Below are 25,088 nucleotides of genomic sequence, written 5' to 3'. Positions count from 1 at the left end.
GGCTTACAAATTATGATTGACCAATTTAAATTTAAATGTATATTTAGCTCCTATGAGAGCAAATGTAAACAATTATTACACTCGTCATTAAAAAGACTTTCTAATATTTTTTCATTCGGCACGCTGCAATAGAAAATGCCTGTGAAGGGAAAAAGGCTGGAATAGTTTGCTAGGGCGGGCCGAATGAGAAAATATTAGAAAGTCTATTTAATGACGAGTGTAATAATTTTTCGTCACAAATGTTGATATCAGAACTTTTGTATGTTGAAGGTGCGATCGTCACTAGTTTTTTACCTCGTTAAGAGGTGTTTTTATTTGATTTAAAATTAACTTTTCGATTTAAAAAATCTAAACCGCTGCTCCGATCGAGATGATTTTTTAGTAAATGGTTATTCTATGGCCAAATGCTTAAGTTTAATTTTTTAAGTTTTTAACATTTTTTTAAAGTATTTTTACCGAATTTATTTAGATTTCCTAAGTTATTGCGTTGCATTTCGTGGGAGCCCGCCGAGAGAGCGAAACCCAGAGAGCGGATGGCAAGAGAGCGACGGCCGAGAGAGGAGCAGCCAAGAAAACTGTCGTGGGGGAGGGGTAGTGCTGTGGGGAAGGGGGAGGGCAAAAGGACAATTTTAGTTAAAATTTGTTTTGAATTTTAAAAACTTTAACTGCTGTTCCGATCAATATGACTTTCGATCAATAGTCAGTCCTGTGGATAAAATGCTTAGGTTTTATTTTAAAGAAAATATTTTTCATTTTGTAGCAGAAGTAAGAGCCTTATTTAATTTCCACCATGGAAGAAGATACAAAATTACTACAAATTCTGTAAACAAAGCCAAAATGTTTCCAAGTTAAATATCTTAAGATTCGAACTTTAGCCCAAAAACGTATGTATATTTGGATATGTTTTGATTTGTACAATACATGTAATATTCAATACATACACACAATGTGTGTTTATGTTTCTACTTGAAAGTCGATAATTTGCTCAAGTACAAATAAAATTATTCATTTCCTTTCAGCTAATGCAAAATTTGACGAGTTTAATTTTAATAATTACACTGTGCAGCATTTTTAGTGCTTTTAAAATTTACCTCGATGGATGCTATATTTTTGGATTCGTTACGAATTCCCAAGTTAAACTGAGTTTTCCAAAAAGTTCCCCGACGCAAGGATTCTGAGCAAAAGGTCCTCAAAGTTCGAAAAATGCTGAAATTGGCCAACTTTGCGGAGCTCTCAGAGGCAAATGGATGCATGGTTTGATTCGATGTTAAAGTTTTTTAAAAGATACACCCTTTATCTTTTAAACCCCATACTTAAAAAATTTTTAAGATTTTTTTTAAGGCAGAAACAAATTCTAGAAAACATAGTCAAAAAACATAAAAGTATACAGCTGCGGTCAAAATAGTAGTAGTGTGGTCGCCCAATGTTTTTAAAAGTTTGTTGTTGTAATTTATCTTCTCCTGGTAATATTTTATTGATTAAATTTGTACTATTAGACTAATTGGATAAGAAAAGTTAGAACAATTGAAGAAAAATATAAAAATTGAAATTTAATCATTACCGAGATTTTTTTTATTTTAAGGGGCTGTCCATATATTACGTAATCACCTAGGGGGGGGAGGGGGTCATTGAAATGATTATGTTTGATTACATGGGGAGGGGCGGGGGGGGGGGGGGGTCTTGTACAATGATTACGTAATCATTTTATATTAATTTTTTTATTTAAAGAATTTATTTAAAAACTTTTTTCCTTGAAATTTATCTACAAACCAGGGACCAAAAATAAGTGTTATTGTAAATTTTTCATACAAAAAAATCACGCATTGTAGTTTACAAATCCGTAATGATTTTTATTTTTTGATTTTTATAATAAAACTCAAAAAATAACTGTTATTTTTTGATTTTTATGAATAACAGTTATTCCCTTGACATTTTTGAAAAAATGAAATAATTAAAAAAAACATGATTCCCGTGTTTTATATAACTTACTAAAAATTTGTTAAAAAAGGCAACCGTGCATATTTTATACCTATATTTTTTTTAAATTTATTTTACCCACAAAATCGCCATAAATCAAGTTTGAGTTTTATTTTTGATCACGACGAATAACTGTTATTTGCCAACTTTTATTATAAAACTCAAAAAATAACAGTTATTCCTTGAGTTTTACTTTACAAATCAGAAAATAACTGTTAAAGTGTGATTTTTAAAATAAAACTTATAACAGTTACGGTCCCTGCTACAAACTTAAATAGGAAAGCAGAGAAAAAATTTTTGTAGTGGCTGGGCGGCGAAAAAAAGAATGTTTAGTGGTTCAATCACACGAAGGACGCGAAGACCTGGAATGGCTTGACGAAGAGTATGTTGGGGATAATATCAGCGTAGACGAACCGAATGTGTCATACCAAACTTCATTTATAAACAATATTAAAGATTGGGTTGCATCTCCGTTTGAATCCACAGATTAAAACAAAAAAAAATTTATTCTGGGGATTACGTAATCATTGGGGGGGGGGGGTTGTTTTTTGAATGATTACGTTTGATCACCAGGGGGGGGAGGGGGTCAAAAATCACCAAAAACTTGATTACGTAATATATGGACAGCCCCTTACTTATAATGATAAAAACATTTTGAAAAGGCGTATAGCAGCTTTTTTCCTCCCCAAAATGTTTCCTTGCTGCTGCTTTAAAGAAGAAGAAGCATATTGCTTCGACAGTCGGCAGCTCTCGTATTTTGCTTTTGCTTCGACAGCGACTGCCGACTTTTTCAGAAGCAGCAGAAGCAAAAGCAACTTCCAGAAATTTTTGCTAGCTGCTCCTTCTACTGTTGCTACCGACTGAAAGCCGCAGCACAGCAGCAGCTAAAAATCAGAAAGCAACGACTTGCTACTGCTTCGACAGTCGGCAGTTCTCAGATTTTGATTTTGCTTCGACTGCGACTGCCGACTTTTTCAGAAGCAGCAGCAAAAGCGAAAGCAGGCTAAATGAAAATTCAGACAGTTTTTTAAACACTGATCTAAATATGCAACAGATTCGACTACCGTTCATACCAATGCACTATGGGGCATTTGACCAGTTTTTTTGGCATAAATGTATATTTTACAAGTATTAACATTTTTGAAACATTATTGGAAACGTATTAAGAATAGATCAAAATGAAATGTTACATACCGCAAATGTTAAGTTAACAGTCCAATGTTAAAATAACAGCTGTTAAAGTCAGGCGCAGCAAGCGAACACAACGTGTTCATACACACAAAAAAAAAACTATGTAAAATTAACATAGAAAAATTCTATTTCACTATTTTCTGAATTTTTTATGTATTTTGTTGTTTTACTTTTTGGGTCATTGAATAGTAATAGTAGATAACCTTTTTACGAAATTTTCATGTATTTTGTTGTTTTATTCATTCGGCAAGTTAATAGTAACGTCTCAATTAATATAGTAGCAAAACTATTTTATTTGTTTGCGTGTATTTTGTTGTTTTATTTTTTGGGGCATTAAATAGTAACACCACAATTCATATCGTAACACAATTATTTTTTTCCTTCATATATTTTGTTGTTTTAAAAATACGATTTTAAACTGTATGTCAACTATTTTTCTGGACTTAGGGTGGTTAGAGTATCCGACTCATAACCTCTGGGTCGTGAGTTCAAATCCCGCTTTTGCAGATAATGTTTTTTTTTTTTTTTTTGCTAAATGTTGATTTTAAGTCTATAGATTTTCCTCTACAAAAATCATTCTTCTGTGGCCTAGTGGTAAGAGTGCTCGTCTCCGATGGTTGCGGCGCGGTTCGATTACCAGCGGAGGCAATAAACCTGATTTGCAAGTTTAAGTATCTGTGAAATGTAAGTGTATATAAATAACTTCCATATAAATTAATATAACAAACTAAATGAAGAATAAAAAAAAATTAAAAACATAAATTAAAAAAAACAACAATTTTTTTCGGGCTAAATACTATTTTGTAGGTCATCTACTATTTTATAGGTAATCTACTATTTTTTGGGGCATTTTTTTTTATGGGTTGGCGCAGTTTTTACTATTAAATAGTTTTTTTTGTGTTTACTTTGCTTGATTTTGCAGGGCATATATAAATTAATATCTCTTCAACGAAAAGACGTAGAACCATAAAATTTGAAATGGATATTCATTAAAACTGTCTTTACTTTATGTTAATACTACTGTGATGCTTATTTGTAGCAATACCTCATATACCAAGTAGTCTCTCTTAAAGGTTTGGAAAAAGAAAGTTCAACTTTGAATAGAGATTAGAAAAAATGTTGAAATTTGTTGAGCCTGTGGGTTGAATCATTCTAAAGGGGGGTCAATTCTCGATTCGGGACATCCAGTCTTAATGTGCACTTTTTGCGACTTTAAGAGAAATTAAATTTTTACGGCACTGCCAAAAATGGTAAAATTAACACTTTATTTGTCTTCTTCTTGTTTTGTAAGATGGAGTGCTAAATTAATTTAATGCAAAAGTATTTGCCATGACATTATATTTGATTTGAAAACATTCCGCGACTTATTTTCATGGAAAATATTTTTTTATACGGCATATCCAGTATTTCGCATACAAAAATGCCGAATTTTACAGGAAAAAGTCAATATCTCTTCAAAGAAAAAAGTTTCAAAAAAATTTTTGTGTTTGTCATTATTAGAAACATTAAAAAAAAAAAAAATTTTTCATTCGGCCCGCCCTAGCATACTATTTTAGCCTTTTTACCTTCATAGGCATTTTCTATTGCAGCGTGCCGAATAAGAACATCTTAGAAAGTGTATTTAATGACGAGTGTAATAATTTTTCGTCACAAATGTTGATATCAGAACTTTTGTATGTTGAAGGTGCGATCGTCACTAGTTTTTTACCTCGTTAAGAGGTGTTTTTATTTGATATCAGAAGTTTTTGTTTGTTTATATTTGCTCTCATAGGAGCTAGTATATACATTTAAATTTAAATTGGTCAATCATAATTTGTAAACCATTGTATTTAAACAAATTAAGTTAAAAAGGCGTTTAAGTATTTCAAAATACCTTTTAAACGAGGTATAGCACATGTCTGTACCTTTAGTAGTGTAGAACCTACAAACTAACGAAATTTAGCTATTTTTAGCTTTTTCCCGCTAAAGTAGCGGCCTTTTTCCAAAAGTCGTAGAACAAAAGATTCCTATATGAAACTCTTAAGTGCAAATTTACTGATTCCATGACCCTTAAATACAGTTCGGATACCCTCCCACAAAATTCAATACTCAGGGAGCGTTAGTTGTTCTGAGCTGGCAAAAGTGGCTATTTTCGTTTCTGAATAACTTTTAAACGCGATTTTTTACATAAACATGATATATACGAAAATTTAAGGAATCTCAAGGGCTATACAGTTTAAAGTTGTAAGGAAAATCGTTAGAGCCGTTTTTGAGAAAATTAAAAAAAAGCTAAAAAAAAAAGTTTAAACAAATTTTCTTTTGTTCATATCTTTTTAACTATTACATTTACACAAATTGCATATAGAAGGCGTTTATAGCATTATAGCATTTAAATACCTTTCAAACGAGATGCAGCACAAGTCTGTAGCTTTAGTAGTATAGAAGTTACGGCTTTCCGAATTTTAGCTATTTATAGCTGTTTTCCCGCTAAACTAGCTAGTTTTTCCAAAAGTGGTAGAACAAAAGTTTTTTATATCGATGTGATGAACGTCATATCAAATTTTCAGAATTAAAAAAACATATTTTGGACAAGTGGACAAACTGACAGAATTAAATTTTCATTTTGGGAAGAAGAAGAAAATCTTATTTTGGCTATAACTTTTGAACGGAGCGAGGGGGCATTTATCCCCACCGGCCCCAACAGCTCCAAAATTCGAAATTTTCACTATTTCACTTTCACCTCTCTCTCTCCCAAACCAATTGATTTTCTTGAGGTCTTGGTATGCAATCCTTTAAGTTTTTGCAATACCTTTCGATTGGTGTATTACTCATTACGATCGGACTATCACAGCAGATTTTCAATTTTGCGGCTATATAATAGTAGTCGCCTTCGCACACTCTCCTGGTGCGCTTCGTCACTACATGGACTGCCGTCCATAGTGATATGATGATTAAAGAGATTATATATTTAAAGATTTGTGGGAGTCAGAAAAAATAATTACAATTTATAATACCGTACAATCGTTGCGATCTGAAAACCGGACGACTCTGGGTCCACTCAAAACAAAAGCGGTAGTATTTCCTCTTAAATTCTATCTAAGAAAATTTTTTGAGCTTCCTAATGTTTATGACGACTATAAGCCACTTAAATTAGTTAGCAAAACAAACTACTTATAAAAATTTCATAAATGGACATCGATGGCAATCCAAATTTCAAAATAGATCGTCCAATGAGTTTCGCATGCCAATATTTCTATATTTTGACGACTTTGAAACCAACAACCCATTATGTTTACATACAAGCTCTTTGCTGGCTGCATATGTGTCTTTGCCTTCATCTCCACTAGGCTATAGAGAAATATTTTGTGCTGCCTTATTTCAGTCAACCACTGTTAAAACTTTTGGAAATGATAGATGTTTTTACAGTTTGATAGAAACCCTGAATGACTTGTCTCAGAATGGTATCAAACTCAAAACTGACCAAGGAATTAGAATTATTTATTTTACTGTGGGTCTCGTTATCGGAGATAATCTTGCTTTAAATTGCATTCTTGGATATAGCAGATCTTTTTCCAATACATACTTCTGAAAACTTGCAGAATGTCAAAGGAAGAAACTTATACTTCACCGTCAGAAAATGTAGAAGTGATTCGAAGTGAATATGATTACGTAGGAGACTGCAACAGCCAATCTTTTGGCCTAAGAGAAAATTCAATTTTTAATAGGCTCACTGACTTCTCCGTGATTGAAAACTATTCTTCCGACATTCTTCACGATGTATTTGAAGGAGTTTTAAAATACCACGTTTGCCACATTGTCACTTTGTAATTTCACTTTGGAATTTTTAAATATAAGAAAGCAAAATTTGAATTACGGTGAAACGGAAATTGACAATCAATCTCCACCTCTAAAGTCGTCACACTTGCAAAAGAATAGCATAAAGATGTCTGCGCGTGAAATGCTTTGTTTTATATTTCACTTTCCTTTTATGGTTGCAGACAAGATTTCTTCAGAAGATGCAGTTTGGAAATTTGTTATTAACTTATTAGAGCTCCTTTATTATCTTTTACAATTCGATTGCACTGATGATGATATTAAAAAAACAGAAGAACTGATAATATGTCATAGTACCAAATATACGAAACTTTTTAATGATACATTAAAGCCAAAACACCACTTCTTAAGTCATTACGGTAGAATTATAAAAAAATCTGGACCGCTTCGATATCTCTGGACATTCCAGTTCGAGTAAAAGCACCGTAATTTAAAATCTTAATTTAAAAATATCAATAATAGAAAAAATGCGTGTATTTCTTTAGCTTATAAAATTAACTTTAACTTTGCTGACAAGATTCTTAATTATAGAAAGCCAAATATTACTTACATTAAAACATCGTGTAAATTTGAAAATTCAGTTCACTACCAACAATTTCAAGAAGCCTATCCTGAATCAGATTTTTCATCGGAAAAATGCTTTACTTATGCCATTTCTTCACTGATGTACATACTGTAGTATTTTTTCGGTATTAAAAAAATGCAATTTCCTGTCCGCACGGGACAGCATTTAGCATTCAGCATTTATTATTTCGAAAACAGATATGCTTTGCTTTTAAATTCAAAATATTCAATGCTAACAAAAATGATCTTTTTTTTGTCATATGTTTTCTGTTGAAAATTCAGAAACAGCTAGAGAAAAAGCACAGGCACGGGATCATTTTATTGTTGATTTTGCAATCCTTCGGTGGTCTTATCGATATGGTGGTTTGTTGCCTCTCACTTCCTGTGACAAACCTGAGCGGCAAAAGGTTGGTCATGTTTTGTCATTGTTTTTTTCTGCAGAGAAATCATCTATAGTGGGCCTTGATTATTTTGAAAATTTTGCGATGACCGTTTTGTCGATAGTCAAAAAATACTCAGATATTTGGTATTTTAGGCACGAGAATATCGAAATATAGTAGCATTTATTGTCGAAGGCTATTTTCTCCCACCTCTAGAACCACTTGAAAATATATGGGATAAATGTAAAATACCAAAAAATGTCAAAATGCTACATTCAGCTCTGGTGAGGAAAGGGCATTATTGTAAGAACTTTAGTTTTCGTTATAAACAAAAATATGTTATATTTGAAAATATTAATAATTATTATGTTATAAAAGATGTTACATTACTTGAAGAAGAAACACACTTATTTGTTCAGGAGCTACTTACACAATTTATTCCAAATTATTATTGGTACGAGGTCATCGGAAATGGAACACATAAAATATTTAATCTTAAGAAAATAACTAACCCTCCTATTAATATACATGCTCTTAAAGATAAAAACTATGTTAGGCCAAACTATTTTAATTAGTTATAACTGAAAATTAATTATATTGAAATAAATAAAAGACAATAACACAAAATCTGTATTTATTTTTACAATAAGGTAGTTATTACCTTAGTTTTTAGGTGACATTCGTCCTAAAAATTAGGCTGTGGTCAAAATGAGAGCCTCAAATTAAAGGTCAATGCTGGGGTTGTTTATAGGCAGCCCATAACATAAAGTCAAGGCCACGAATTACTCCAATTTTAGGCCGTTAAATGCCTAAAGTTTTGGCTTGGGAGTTTTCTTAAATTTTTAGGCAGCCAATTACCTCAAATCTAGGTTAAAAATTACCCCATTTTGGCCATTAACGGCTAAAAATTTTAGGTCATGGAATCCTAAATTTAAGGCCATTTAAGGACTTAGCTCCAGTTTAAGGCCAATTTTACCTAAATTCTAGGCCATTTTTTGACATTTTAAGTATTTTAGATTCGTGCAAAAGTATGTAACAGCTAGAAGGAGGCGTTTCCGACCCCATAAAGTATATATATTCTTGATCAAGGGCACTAGCCGAGTCGATCTAGCCATGTCCGTCTGTCCATCTGTCCGTCTGTATCAACGCTGAGATCTCAGAAACTCCAAAAGCTAGAAGGTTGAGATTTCCCACACATATTCTTTGGCTTCCTACGCAGCGCAAGTTTACTTTAGCCGAGCGCCACGCCCCCTCTAACGCCCACAATCGCCCACTAACGATTTTAAAATGGGTCCTGCGCCCACATCTTTAAAGATTTCCGAGAACTATAAATGCAATTTTGTTGTGTATATTTATACCTATCGAAATGTAGAAGACAATTTTCAAATCGGACCATTCATTAAATAGTTATACGCAATCAAAATTTATATATGTATCTCCCTCGCACTCCCTTTAGCTGAGTTACGATTATTAGTCGGGACACCAACCCGAGTACAGCGTTCGCACTCCCTTTAGCTGAGTGACGGGTATTAGATAGTCGGGACACCAACCCGACTATAGCGTTCTCTCTTGTTTTTTTTTTCTGGGGGTGTGATCTTTGAGATAAGTATGATTTCATAAAACTAGCTGCTGAGGTTAAAAACATATAAAGACGACTTAGTTTAGTTAAAAATATTTCGTGGTTTACCGTGTCAAAAGCCTTACTGAAATCTAAAAGCGTCAATAAAGTAATATTGTTACTTTTCATTTGTAATCTAATATCTTCAGTGATTTTTATAACAGCTGTTGTGCAACTTCTGTTCTTCCGGAAACCGGACCCTTTTTCAGAAAGGATATTGTGTGCATCCATAAAACTCACGACTTGGTTAGCAACTAACCTCTCAAGAACTTTTGACAAAAAAGCAGGATAGCAATAGGTTGATATTCTGTAGCTGATTTGGGAATTGGTATTATTTTTGCTATTTTCCAAGATGTGGGAAACGTAGAAGTGGTGATGGAGCAGTTTAAAATGTGCGTTATTACTGGAAAAATTTTGGGATTTTTTTTTTAGCATTTTCTTCTTTTTATTTTTATTTTCTTTTTATTTATATTTAACTTTAAATATTTTATTTTTAAGCCGACAGTCAAATTTTTTAGGTGAAAAACGCAATTTTGACTTTGGACTTTCAAAAAAAATTGTCAAAAATAAAAAATTATAAAAAGGGCTTCCCAGGGGTCGGGTTTTTTTAATTCTTAAGCGAAATGTAAAAACAAAATGGAACTCCGATCATTTTTAGCTTAGGTACAGTGAACACCGCAAAACGCCTTTTTTTAATAGTGTTCCAGAAAACGCTTTGCCACCCATATATTAACCGATAGTATCGGCTATACAAATTAGTGGATGTTACTTAAATTACACTTAATAATATACAAAAGGTTTGAATTAAATCCATCCAACCAGTTTTTATAGAAAAAATAGCAAAGTTAGTCGATTTTTTGGTGCCAAAGACCCTAACCCCCCCTTAAATCTTGAATTTAAGAAAATTTTTTATGGTTTTTAGAAAATTAAGATTAATATTTCTACTTTCTAGTCAAAATTTTCTAAATAGCCTTTTTGTTTGCTTCTCAGAAAAGAAGGCAGTTGATTTTAAAAACCTACTTTTCTAAAAATAGGCAGCGCAAGTGTGTTTCAGCCGAGGGCCACGCCTCTAACGCACACAAACGCCTTAAACGATTTTAAAATGTGTAGGTGAGTAACGGGTATCTAATAGTCGGGGTACCCCACCATAGCGTTCTCTCTTGGTGTATACAATAATACTTAGATTCCATTCCACTATGGGGCATTTGACCTGTTTGTTTGCCTAAAGCAAATGAGTATTTAAAGCAACTTGTAGACACCGACAGAAATTAGCGTTTTAAATAATTAGACACACGATGTTCTCCTTTGCGCAGTTTTATTTCAAGTGCCGTATGAGCCAATTCGCCGTGGGGCGAAAAAGCTAACAGCGATCAGGGTTGCTTCGAGTGCAACTTAACATAGTAGGTTTTCAGGGTTGGTTAACATGATAATAAATTCAAAAGAAAGCCGTTACATGTCGAGCCGTTGGGGGTGTTTTAATTAGCGATTTCAGCAGGCTGTGCCCCGCCTCACAGCTATCTGTGGCGCAACATATATCAGCTGTACAAAATTCAGAATACTATAAAAATACGATAAGCATATGAAATGACTATACATCGCCCGCGTTGAAGAGCTCCAGATCTTCAATCCAATGGTAATGGGGCTAGATAGTGAATTGCTCGCTTGTAGGTTCCGCATTTGGTCTTGACAATTGCCACTCGCACCTTGCCGTCGGTCCCAGCGACCACTTCTGTGACGACGCCGAGTAACCACATCTGGGGTGGCAAATTATCCTCTTTGATAACGACGACGCTTCCAGTCTTGATGTTTGCTAGATCCTTTGTCCATTTGGCCCTTTGTTGCAAGCTTGTGAGGTAATCGCGAGACCAATCTCGCCAGAAACGTTGCTTGATTGCTGATACGAGTTGCCACCGCTTCAGGCAACTCAGATTATCCTTCATCTATGGAGGCAACTGTACTGGTGGCAATGTAGCGAGGGTGGTGCCAACGAGAAAGTGTGCAGGAGTGATAGCTTCCCCATCGTTAGGGCTGTTGCTATCTGCGACCAATGGACGTGAGTTTAGCACCGCTTCGACCTCGACGAGCACAGTCTGGACTTCGTCTTCCTTGAACAGAGCGTTTCCGACTGCTTTGATGAAGAGATGTTTGGCGGACTTCACAGCCGCTTCCCACAAGCCCCCAAAATGGGGCGCTCGAGGGGGTATGAAGACGAAATCGAAGTGGTGAGATCCGCCGAGAGGACTGTGCGTTTCCTTGTTATCTGCGAGATTGGCTTTGATCTCCTGAAGCATTCTTGCCGAACCCACGAAATTTGTTGCGTTGTCGCAGTACAATTTTTCGAGAGGTCCGCGGCGACCAATGAATCTGCTGAGACAAAGTTGAAAGGAGTTAGACGTAAGATCCTTTATGAGTTCCATATGAATCGCTTTTGTCGAGAAGCAGATAAAAACTGACACGTACATTTTGAGTGGGGTTTTGCCGCGGATTCCTAATTGGGCCGAAAAGATCTACTCCGCTAACTCTGAATGACCGATTGCTTAGAATGCGATCAGCCGGTAGATTGCCCATTATTTGAGAATACAACCTAGGCTTGTATCGAAAGCAGTGAGTGCATTGCCGTACAACAGCACTGCATTCTCGACGGGCGTTGATCAGCCAGATACTTTGGCGAAGCAAGCCGACGAGTGCGCGTGGCCCAACGTGGCAATTGGTGCGATGAAGATGCTGGATGTACAACCTTACGAAATAATTTCCCTTCGGCATTAATAAAGGAAATTTGGCATTATGTTCTAATGGAGCGTGCAACAAGCGGCCACCAACTCGCATTAATTGTAACGTACAATTACCAACTGTTTCTGTGCTAATGAATGGGTTAAGCTTTTGAAAGGAATTTTGTACGTATTGGTTCTTAGACAACTTTTCAAATTCGATTGCAAATGATTTACGTTGAACAGACTGAACGATCGTTAAAAACGAGAACGCTAATTCGGAAGCTGAGAGCGTAGTGCTAGTCCACAGAATCCAATTTCGGCCTCTTGTAAAGCGAGAAATATAGGCGACGATTCGTATTGTTTTTAGATACGAGGAGAAATTTTCAACGACGCGAAGAATTGGATTCGACTCAACCGTTGAGGTGGTGTGTGATGCAGCATTAGCTCGAATTTCAACCTGGGCGTCTGGTAAAGCCTTCGCCAAATGTTCATTGATTGGCCAAGTACTGGGCTCAAGCACTCCATCAAACCAGAAGGACGCGTCTAGCTCCTTGCTATCTGCAGGATTGCAACTAGTTGGCACATGTCTCCAAGTTGCAGTTGGGGCGAGTTCATGAATGGCTGAGACCCTGTTGGCTACGAAGGTTTTGAGGGTTGAGAGACTTGTGCGTAACCCAAAAAGAACTACTTCGGAATCTGACCACATTACTACTTTGTCTACACTAAAATTGATAAATTTCTGGACTTCACTCCAAAGTTTAGCAAGTAGATGGGCTGCGCAAAGTTCTAACCTCGGTATGCATAGGCGATTTATTGGCGAGACTTTCGACTTTGCTGTCAATAAAGTGGTTTTGATGCCCTCTGTAGTCACAGCACGGACGTAGATACAGCAACCATATGCATCTTCTGATGCGTCCGCGAATCCGTGTATTTGATAGCTGCCTGTTTGACTTGTGCCGACGTATCTGGGAATCTGAATGGACCCTATCTCTTGAAAGGAGGAAGCGACTGCATTCCAACGCTTATACATCTCTGGCGGAATTTCTTCAACCCAATCTATCTTCAGCGACCAAAGTTTCTGAATTAAGATTTTGGCAAGCGTGACGAGAGGACCAATCAATCCTAATGGTTCGAATAGGCGAGATGCGAATGAAAGGATCGAACGTTTTGTTGGTGGGGCGTTTCCATCCAGTTCGAGAGTATTACATTTAAACACATCCTGCGTTGGACTCCAAGTAAGCCCTAAAGTCTTAGTGTCTCCAGTGTCGCCACGAGGAATTTTTGCTTCTTGCAACGGACTTTCGCTAAGGTCGCAGTTCGCTGCCCATTTGGCCAGCACAAAGCCAGCAGATTCGAGGATCTGTGAAATTTCCTGTTTGATTGATTTAAGATCGTCCAGGGAATCTGCTCCTGATAGGAGATAGTCGACATAAAAGTCGTCGACTATTGCCTGCGATCCTTTCGGATGCGATTTGGCAAATATTTTGCTTAACTGGTTTAAGCAACGTAGTGCGAGAAACGGAGCGCTAGCGGTGCCATATGTAACTGTGTTAAGTCGATACAGTTGTAATGGCTCTTCTCGGCTGCGCCGCCAGACAATCATTTGAAAATCTCGATGATTCTCCTCTACTAACACTTGTCGGTACATCTTGGTGATGTCGGCGGTCATGGCAAATGGCCGTAAGCGAAATCTCAGCAAGGTTGCATACACGCAAGGCTGGATTGTTGGACCCACCATAAGGAGGTCGTTTAGTGATAGTTGTGAGGTTGTTTTTAAAGAAGCATCGAACGCTACCCTAAGCTTTGTAGACGAGATTTGAGGTCTGAGTATGCACTGGTAGGGGATAAAGTAATGAGGTTTGCTGGGAATGACATTGTCTTGCATGAAATCTGTATACATCTCAAGCATTGTAGGGTTGGCATACATGCGTCGCTCGAGCGCTAAGAATCGTCTGCGGGCTGTTTCGTACTAGTGCCCTAAGCTATTGGGGCTCGATTTGAAGGGAAGGCTTACTATGAATCGGCCAGAAGAATGTTGACGTATTGTATCTGCGAACGCTTTTTCGCACGCCGCCTGCTCGGGTGTGTACAACTGGGATTTTGTAAGTTCTGGTACTAGCTCAATTTCCCAAAATCTCTTTAGAAGGGAGTCAACTGCCGGAGTCTCGTCAACCGTCCCTAACATGCAGCACGCTGATGATGCTAAGGGTCGCGGAACCGTCCAACTTCCAGAAGCTACCCAACCGAATACTGTGTTCTGAAGATTGGGACCGGAGTCGCTTTGTCGAATCTTTCCTGTTGTCAGCAAATCAAAAAACACGTCTGCCCCTATTAGAAGGTCGATGCGCTTCGGGGTGTTAAAAATGGGATCAGCAAGGCGAATGTCTTCGGGAATCCAATCAGTGGGTGCTGTGGAATGCACAGGATGATACGATGAAATGGCTTTTAACACAATAAATTCAACCACGACCTCAAAGGAATTGACACGAGAGCAAATGGTAGTTTGAACTGCATGGCGAGCTGTGAAATGTGAATTGCCGATGCCTGATAATGTCGTGTTGTGTTGATACCTCTTCAATTGAAGACCCTTTGCCAGTTCTTCGGTTATGAATTTAACCTGTGAGCCCAAATCTAAGAGAACCCTTGCCGTCTGTTTTTGACCTGATTGACTCTTTACGTCAACCAGAGCTGTGGCTAACAAAACCTGATTGACACCATTTTGATGACTATGGCTCAATGATGCGTTAAGTGATTGCTGAGTTAGTTGAGTATCGATGATCTGTGCAGTTGCTTCCACATTGCCAGTTTGACTTGGCGGCACCACATTGTACCTGTGTAGCAGTGTGTGGTGAGGCTTTGAGCAGACTCGGCAAAATGAGGATTTGCATTGAGGGACGCCATGTCCTTTACGTAAACAATTTATGCAAAGCGGACAACTTTTGGCAAATTTTAAACGCGATTCCACGGATGCGATTGCGAAGGACGGACAAGATTGAATGTAATGTTCCTTTGCTTTACAGAAGTAGCATTTTGTGTTCGCAGCTTCGGTAGACTGTGAAACAGTTAGGGAAGTTTTACTAACCTTTCGGCTGATGCCGTCGCGATTGGGCTTAGTTTGCTTTACCCTCCCGGAGGTCGATTCATCAGCTGCAAGATGCTGATACCGCTTGTTAAGTGCGTCAGCGCATTCCTGCCACAAGGGAATAGATTGATAGTCTATTTGTTCTTCCCACCTAGAACGCGTTTTTGGGTCTACTTTGGTCATTACTATGTGGATAATCATAGCGTTTGCTATAGTTTTGTCGTCACCAAGAGATAGTAGAGACTCATAGATGGCCGTGACTGTGTCGATGAGCGATCTTAACGAGGTGGCAGACGGCGAAGAAATTGTGGGAATACTGAACAGCCGCGCTACGCTATCGAAGAAGATTAAGCAAGGATTGTCATAGACTCGACTTAGACTCTCTAGTGCCTTTGGGTAATTATCGTCCGTTATTTGATATGCCTTGACAGTACCTAGAGCTTCCTTTTCTAAGCACGACAGCAGGTGATTGAACTTTTCTACGTTTGTTAATTGGGGATCTGCATCAACTAAGCTTGTAAAGAGTCCTATAAAGTTTTTGAAATCCGCATAATTACCATCGAACTTCGGCAACTTCATGTGCGGGAGATACCGACTGTGCGACATGGACGTATTTAGTCCCAAGTTGTAAGGCGATCTCTCGTGTGCCCTATCTGCATCTAACCTACTGCAAAGTGACTTAAGAAACGACCTCGCTGAAATGCATAATTCTTCCAGGTCCGCACGACTTGCTATGTCCAAGCTGATTTCCTCGATTTCCCGCTGAAGGGTGAATGCCGTTTTAATGTAGTCATTGAGAATGTCTAATCGACATTCCATCTCGCACGGCTCGAAGGCACGCGTCTGCGTGCGAGCTGCCTTGTTGATCCGTTCAATATTTCGCCTAACACGGTCCAGTTGCTCAAGCAGATCATTTGTATCGGAATGATCTACTTCGACGGAAGAAGTTTTGCCTATACGCTTTTTGCCCATATTTTAAAAAAGAAAGATGTTGGCAGTTGTACGTACAAGCACTGCGAAGGGATGAGAGAATGAATGGTAATTTTATTTACACTAATGCACTGCTACTTCCGACGTATGTATACGTATGTACATTAGGGCGGTCCACATTTGTATGGAAAATTTTAAGGTCCTACTCTCACCCGCTTATACGGTGCGCATTGTGGTATTCAAGGTATACCAAAAGTCAATTTAAAAAAAAAATCGTGTTTAGGGTCTGCGAATTGGTTTCAAAGTTTATCACCCATACGCACTGTTGCCTTCGATCAAAAAGTTTTTCTGATCAAGGTGGCATAGATATCAACAATTCAGTACATGTTTTGCTCTCCTTTTTTTTGACCAATTATTCCAACGAAATTCATAATTTGACAAGACAAGAAATGGGGGAGCGATTTTTTTCGACCAAATTCGAACTGTTATACATATCGTATGAGTAATTTTAAAGAAAACTTTGAAGACGTTTCGCAAGGTCTAAATCTCAAAAAAAAATTGTTTTGTTTTCACATACATTTTTTGCATACTTTAATATACCATGTTAAGGGGTGAGAAAAGAATTTCATTTTTTGACCGCCCTAATGTACATATATAGACCCAAATAAAAACGAAATCAATTAAGCTTGATGCACTCAGCAATGGAAGTAAAGAGCAGCAATGAAATTTCGGCCCAAAAGAGATACATTAGGAACACGCGGTTCCCAACGAAAATGAGAAAGCCAAGTAATGCAAATTGTAGTACAGCTTATCTGCGAAGATGTAGCTGGTGTCGTTGTATTAGTGTGGCTTCACGTATGTAGGTGTCTGTGTGCGCTTGCAGCGCAGCTAACCTTTGCCGGCGAATATCGCGACAAAGCAACGAATGTAAAACGGCGAAATTTCCTTTTATGTATTGGTGTAGAGACCACGTGCTACAGATGCCACTTTTATGTCCACGAATAGAAATATTTCTTTGCGAAAATGCTGCTTATTAGCAGATGGTTACATACTTTATTTGGTGATACTTAAGCAATTCCAACGGCGAAATGATGACTTCCAACGTGCGCTTACGTGTGTGTGTGTGTGTGAGTGAAGCCGGCGAATCCAACGAGAGTTTGTGCCCAAACGGCAGCAATGTATAATGCGGCTTCCACTTAAGTAAAGTTGCGGCCATGGTGGAACTATACAAGGTGGTCTCGTCAACTCTGCTGAGGACGTTAAATTTGTTTACCTCTCTGTCTCTCTTAAGCGATAGAATGAGAAAGCTAGATAGAGACTGGCACAAATAACGTCCTCAAAAGAGGGCAGCTCTCGCGAGGAGATCACCTTGTATAGTTCCACCATGGTTGCGGCTTTACAGCCGGCTGAGATCCAACGATGACTTGGAGTCGGCAGGAGCGATGATTCCAACACACACACGCGGTGGCACTTGAAGAGTTGACGAATTGAGTGAGAGTGCGCAGTCCACGCAGATTTTTGCGGGCTGCGGCGATCGAACAATTGTCTACAAAAAACGCTTAAATTCTTGCCAATGTCCACACGGGGGCGCCATAATGTTTTTTTGGCATTAAATTATAATTCCAAAACAAAGCAACTTTTTTGAGTTTGGTTTTTTGTAATATGTTTATAATAATTAAATACATCTTTTTGAACAAAAATTTAACACTGTAATAAATTTATTTAAAAAAAAAAAATGTTTTTTCTTAAACTTACAAACAATTTTTTTCTTTTATGGTTTCTAATAATGAAGAAACATATTAAAACAAACAAAAAAACATTTTTTGAAAACTTTCTTCTTTGAAGAGATATTGACTTTTTCCTGTAAAATCCGATATTTTTGTATGCCAAATACTGGATATGCCGTATAAAAAAATATTTTCCATGAAAATTAGACGCGGAATGTTTTCAAATCAAATATAATGTTATGGCGAAGACTTTTGCATTAAATTTATTTAACATTTCATCTTACAAAAGAAGAAGAAGTCAAATAAAGTGTTAATTTTACCATTTTTGGCAGTGCCGTAAAAATTGAAAATCTCTTAAAGTCGCAAAAAGTGCACATTAAGACTGGATGTCCCGAATCTAGAATTGACCCCCCCTTAAAAAGAATCAACCCACAGGCTCAACAAATTTCAACATTTTTTCTAATCTCTATTCAAAGTTGAACTTTCTTTTTTCAAACCTATTAAGAGACACTACTTGGTATATGAAGCCATTGCTACAAATACACTCGCGAAATACGCATCACAGTAGTATTAACACAAAGTAAGCACAGTTTAAATGAATATCCATTTCAAGTTTTATGGTTCTACGTCTTGTCGTTGAAGATATATTAATTTATATATGCACTGCAAAATCAAGCAAAGTATGAACACTTTGTGTTCGCTAGCTGCGCCTGACTTTAACAGCTGTTATTTTAACATTGGACTGTTAACTTAACTTTTGCTGTATGTAACATTTCATTTTGATCTATTCTTAATACGTTTCCAATAATGTTTCATAAATTTGAATACTTGTAAAAAACACATTTATGCCAAAAAACAGGTCGAATGCCCCAAAGTGCATTCTACTTAGAGCAAATGATTCGAAAAACAAGAGAGAACGCTATAGTCGGGTGCCCCGACTTTTAGATACAAGTTACTCAGCTAAAGGGACTGCGAAGGAGATGGAGATAAACATTTTGATCCGAAGTAACTTTTTAACGAATGGTCTGATTTAAAAAATTTCTTCTTTCATTTCTTCGTATTGATAAACACAATAAAACTGCATTTTTACTTTTACGAAATATTGAAATTTGTATAATCATATATTAGCGATTGTGGGCGTTAGAGGGGGCGTGGCACCCTTTTAAAACAAACTTGCGCTGCGTAGGAACTCCTAGAATCTGCATGCAGAATGTCAATCCTCTAACTTTTATAGTTTCCGAGATCTCAGCGTTCATACGGACAGACAGACGGACATGGCTATATCGACTCGGCTAGTGACCCTGATCAAGAATATATATACTTTATAGGGTCGGAAAAGCTTCCTTCTAGCTGTTACATACTTTTGCACGAATAGAATATACCCTTTACTCGTAGAGTATTCGGATTCACGTGTATCTGGGCGCACGTTTGCCTTGCAGACATTGAAAAATTAACCGATATCAGTAAAAGTTGGCCCGTCGCAGTCCTCCTTGCTGGCGTCCTTCGCGGGATGTTAGTAGTGCAGCATTTCGGGATACTGCCTACGCACCCTCACCATTACCCATAAATTCCCTGACACTTCTTTGGAATTTATCATTAAAATGGCATCGTCCTTCTTTGTCCCCATAGTTTAGTATGTCTCTGACAATGCGGTGGATGCTTATATTTGCATAAATTGCTTGTTGTTTTCAACACACGTTAAGGAAACCCCGGAAAGAGCTACTTAACTTAGAAAAGCCGGGAGGGGAAATGTTTAGTCTATACCAGCGGTCGGCACACACATACGTTGACATTTTGTTTTATATTTGTGTGAGTAATTTGCACTGGGCAGCTCATCGATGTGTGTGTGCAGGCCGCTGTTCTACGTTATACGTGTGCGAGCAGCGCGCCGGCAGAACAAAACCCTATGCTCACTTAATAGGGCGCTGCCGACCGCTGGTCTATGTATATGTATAAATATACCTCGGCATCCAAAAATCAACTAACTATTGTGGCCCTTGTACTATTTATAAGATGGACGTTGATGCACTACGAGCAGTACAAACAAGTGGCCCAACGATTAATTAGGGCAAATATGCGAGTTCGCGAGGAAAATTCCTGAAACAAATAGAGACGGGACACATAAAAATTATTATACAACTAAGATTGAAGCAAATGAGATAACATTTTAGTTTTTAATACAGGGATAGATGTTGAAGTGTAAATTAAATGATAACGATTGTTATAATTTTTACAAAGAACGCGAAAGGGCTTATGCTGAGTAAAACTTGATGTACATCGAGGCAAATAAAGAGGGTAAAATTTTCGTGTTAGTCTAACGGGAACATTAAAAGTTAAACGGTTAACCAGTTCTACAGAATCAATATCACCTCTTATAAGATTATGCATAAAAATAGTACCAAGCATTATTCTACGGTTTTCAAGTGTAGGTAAATTAAGCAATAGTAATCTACTCTGGTAGGAAGGTAGCCTTACGTTTTGATCCCAGTTCAAACTACGAAGGGCAAAAAGAAGAAATTTTTTTTGCACCGACTCAATACGGTCGATGTGCACTTGATATTGTGGACTCCAAACTGAAGAACAATATTCCAAAATAGGACGGACAAGGGAGGTAAATAATAATCTGGTTGTATAAGGGTCATCAAATTCTTTTGACCAACGCTTTATAAACCCAAGAACACTCATTGCTTTATTGACAGTGGCCATTATGTGGCAGTCAAATTTAAGTTTTGGGTCGAGAAGAACACCTAAATCGTTAATAGAATATATACGGTCGAGTGGAGTATTTTGAAGAGAATAACCAATAAACGTAGGAGTACCCCTATAAAAAGTCATAACGTTGCATTTAAGGTAGTTCAATTTTAAAAGGTTGTACTCACACCATCCCTGAAAACAATCAATATCCGACTGTAAGTTGAAACCTGACCCTATATCTTTATATGTTAAGCAAATCTTAACATCATCAGCGTACTTTAGTACACGAGAATGTGCTACGATAGAGGGAAGATCGTTAATATCATTTTAGAAACAGCGTTCTGAGTCCTCCCATTCAAATAACTTGAAATCCAAGTTAAAAGATTACATGGGAACCCAAGCTGATCTCACTTGAATAAAAGGAGAGAGTGGTTAACAGGGTCAAGGGTCTTACTAAAATCTGTATATATTACGCCAGTCTGCATTTTATTCTTAAATCCATTTATTACATTGGTCGATCTTCGCTTAACAAAGCCATGTTGACTCGGTATTATTAGCGAGGTACATAAATGTTGCAAATGATAAGTAATAATACGTTCAAATGCTTTAGGAATTGCCGACAATTTAGAAATACCTCTATAATTCTGGGCATCCACCTTCGCACCCTTTTTGTGGAGTGGAATAATAAAAGAGTCCTTCCAGATAGTTGGAAAAAGTGGAGAAGGTGCACTCGCGAGGTGATGACATACAACATCTGGAGTTCGAAATTGCAGATATGCGAAGTATGGAGAAGCAAGTGGGTGAGCTGTCCGCAAAAGTATCTGCTCAGGAAAATGCTGATGTCCAGTGCGAAGTTAGATTGCACGGTGTGGCCTACAAAGAGGGCGAATCACTAAAAACTCTTTTTAACACACTCTCCTTAAGGGACAAAATAACGATGTTGCGACATGCCGCCGAATACAGGCGTACTCACAAGAAAACGCTAGTTCTGGGGCTGTTGGGTTTTGATTCAGATGCGGCCATTTATTTAGGGCCGGTTTCTCGAGTGCCGGCTAACATTTCTCGAACAGATAAAATCCCTGCTAAGTCATTTTGGCTTTCTCGAGCACCAATGTGAGAGCTAACTTTGACAGGGACTCCCTGTCCCGTTAAGCGTTTTCGACTCGATAGAATGACAGCTGATTTCCCAAAGCCAACTATGAAGAAGAAACGAAATCACAGCTGACTTTTCCTTTGAATTATACCCAAACAGCTGATGAAATAATCGAAGCGCGCCATTTTTTGCCCTTTACAGCACAATTCTGTGCGTTAACAGCACTCTGTAATTGTTTCTCGTTCAGATAAATTAAAGCAGTCGAGAAAGCGGATTTGCTTTTACAAACAGTTTATCTGGTCTTTAAGTTTTTCGAACAGATAGCTATCAGGGACTTTGACAGGGACTCGAGAAACCGGCCCTTAAACGAACAATTAACGAAGGAAAACTACAACATTTTTGAAAAAACCATTGACAATGAAAAAACTAAAGCTCCTATCAGCGGTTTTCTCTCGTCGTGGCTTTGTTCACGTTAGAGTGGATGGGAGAGAAGATGTTATGTGCCTAGAGACCATGCATAAGCTTTATCGAATTGTCTTTAGAACAGCTGTCTGCGTCTAGTTCGTTTCGCACATAAAATTAGCCTAAAATTATGCTTAGATTTTTTTTGTCTTTTTATTTTTTATAGTAATTATTATTTTATATTTAGAAAATTAATTGTGTGTGTAGTTTACATTGAATTGCGTGTATTTTTATGTATTAAGTATGGATAGTCTTTCTTATTTGTAAACTCGAATATTGATGTTATCTGTGTATCCGAAACGTGGTTTGTCTCAGGTGTTAGTGATATGTCAATTATGTGTGAAAGTTTTAATCTTTTAATAATGGTCGAGGTGGAGGAGTTGCAATTTATATAAACAAGAAACTAAATGCTAAAACGGTATGTGTCCAACCAGAGACAAGTGCGATTGAATATATATTCCTAAATATCTTAAACAAAAGAGATAACACATCAATTTTAATTGGCTGTATCTACAGACCACACAAAACAACTGAATACTCTGAGCTGATTGACTTGTTATCTACCCTCTCTACGTTATTCTTGCTGGCGATTTCAACAGTAACATTTTAATTGAAAAGCATTTGCCAAACGGAATATGGAATTACTTGGCTTATTTCCTGCAACACCCTACTTAATGTATTCTATGTTAGTGACCGTACAAAAATTCAGAATTATGACCAAATATCGTTGCCTGCCGTTTCCAAACATGATCTGATCTTTTTCACGTACAACATTAAGCTTGACCAGCATGACTATTACATAGAGTATAGGGACTTCATCAACATAGACTGCACTTCACTTAGTGCTGATTTAGACTCTTGCGACTGGTCCTCCATATATTGCACTGCTGAGGCTAACACTCAGCTAGAAACGGAAAGTTAAAATCCTGTACGCCAGAACGGTTCCTTTGAAGCGCAAAATGTGTAAGCACAGCGCCAAATCGTGGTTTAGTTCTAATATAAAAAAAAACTATTACAATACAGATACAGATACAGATACAATACTAATACAAGACAGATACCTTTTATAACGAATTCAAAACAAACAGGAAATTGGTAAATGAAATCATTGCTGAGGCGAAACGAAATCACTTTATACCTAAGTTCTGACATTCAAAAAACAATAAAAATACATGGTCAATTTTAAGTGAATTGGGGATCGGCAATATTAAACCAACATTAAGCTGTGATACTGATCTTGATGATCTAAATCATAACTTCTTGCAATTGTCTGTACTTGAAACAACTTATAACACCTACCTGACACCCTCTGAGCCTTGTGATAGAAATAGCTGTGATATTATTTTTAGTTTTAATTGTGTCAGTTCAATGCGATGTCCTTAACTCAATCCTAAGCATTAAATCTAATGCAACGGGTTTAGATGATTTAAATCCGAAATTTTTTAAATTTATCTTTCCCAAAATTCTTCCAGTAATAACGCACATTTTAAACTGCTCCACTTCTACTGTTTGCGCACTTTGCGCTTTTATAATGAACTTTGTTGAATAGTGTAAGGTGGGAGCGGGAGCGCAATAAAGCTTTAATCGCGCTCGCGAATTCGCCCCGTCTCTCGCCCCTTTCGTTAAGTTAGGCTTAAGCGTTTATATATTGAAATTAAAGAGTTAGTTGTCATATGAATCTCATTGCGCAAACTCCCTTTCGTCGTCGCTAAAATAAAATATCAAATTTCCCTGCAATCACAAGTTTTCGCGTTGTAATACAAAATAGTATTAAATTTTTCATGGTGACCCCGACGTGATCCGGGCCCGTCTGGAGGAGCAGGGGGGCGGTATCGCAACATTCGCATCAAGAAGAGGATGCGAGTTTGTGTTCATACCGCCCAGAGCACCTCACTTCGGCGGACTTTGGGAGGCAGGTGTGAAGTCTGCAAAGCACCTGTTCCTTCGGACGGTCGGCGAAGACATCCTGACCGCGGAGGAGCTCGGAACTCTCCTCACCAGCGTGGAGGCCGTGCTCAACTCCAGGCCCCTCGGAGCGATCAGCACAGATCCCAACGACGGCGAAGCATTAAGCCCAGGCCATCTCCTGATCGGCGGGCCCCTACTAGCTCCACCCTCAGCAGCGCTCCCGGACCAAGTCAGCCCAACCTGCTTGCGACGATGGCGCAGTGTCTCGTCTCTCAGGCACAGGTTTTGGCAGCGATGGTCCCGGGAGTACGTCTCGAGCCTCCAGGCGAAAAACAAGTGGCACCAGGAGGTTCCAAACGTCGCCGTGGGAGCTCTCGTCGTCGTCGCCGAGGACAATCTTCCGCCGCAGCAGTGGATGATCGGTCGGATAGTGGCGGTGCACGTCGGCGCTGACGGCAAGGTCCGAGTGGCGGACGTGAAAACGAAGGATACGACGTATCGGCGAGCGGTCCATAGGCTGGCGGTGCTGCCTGTGGCGTGCTGAAGACGGTGGTCCTTCAGAGGGGGCGGTGTTTGCGCACTTTGCGCTTTTATAATGAACTTTGTTGAATAGTGTAAGGCGGGAGCGGGAGCGCAATAAAGCTTTAATCGCGCTCGCGAATTCGCCCCGTCTCTCGCCCCTTTCGTTAAGTTAGGCTTAAGCGTTTATATATTGAAATTAAAGAGTTAGTTGTCATATGAATCTCATTGCGCAAACTCCCTTTCGTCGTCGCTAAAATAAAATATCAAATTTCCCTGCAATCACAAGTTTTCGCGTTGTAATACAAAATAGTATTAAATTTTTCATCTACGTTTCCCACATCCTGGAAAATAGCAAAAATAATACCAATCCCCAAATCAGCTACAGAGTATCGACCTATCCTGCCTTTTTTGTCAAA

At 38.0% G+C, this 25,088-nt stretch overlaps 2 protein-coding genes across 7 annotated transcripts in view; one reads left to right on the top strand and one right to left on the bottom strand.

Moving 5' to 3' along the window:
* Positions 1-7,587, bottom strand: part of LOC108054720 (uncharacterized) — a 158,251-nt gene extending 150,664 nt beyond the window's left edge. The window contains 1 exon segment of the mRNA XM_070219389.1: positions 7,532-7,587. The gene's annotated coding sequence lies outside the window, so the exon portion shown is untranslated.
* DIP-epsilon (Dpr-interacting protein epsilon) overlaps positions 1-25,088 on the top strand; it is a 293,049-nt gene that overhangs the window by 134,673 nt on the left and 133,288 nt on the right. The gene's annotated exons all lie outside the window — the stretch shown is intronic.

This window comes from Drosophila takahashii, chromosome 2L, assembly GCF_030179915.1.
Source record: "Drosophila takahashii strain IR98-3 E-12201 chromosome 2L, DtakHiC1v2, whole genome shotgun sequence".
Taxonomy (NCBI): domain Eukaryota; kingdom Metazoa; phylum Arthropoda; class Insecta; order Diptera; family Drosophilidae; genus Drosophila; species Drosophila takahashii.
This window is presented reverse-complemented; position numbering and strand designations above follow the sequence as displayed.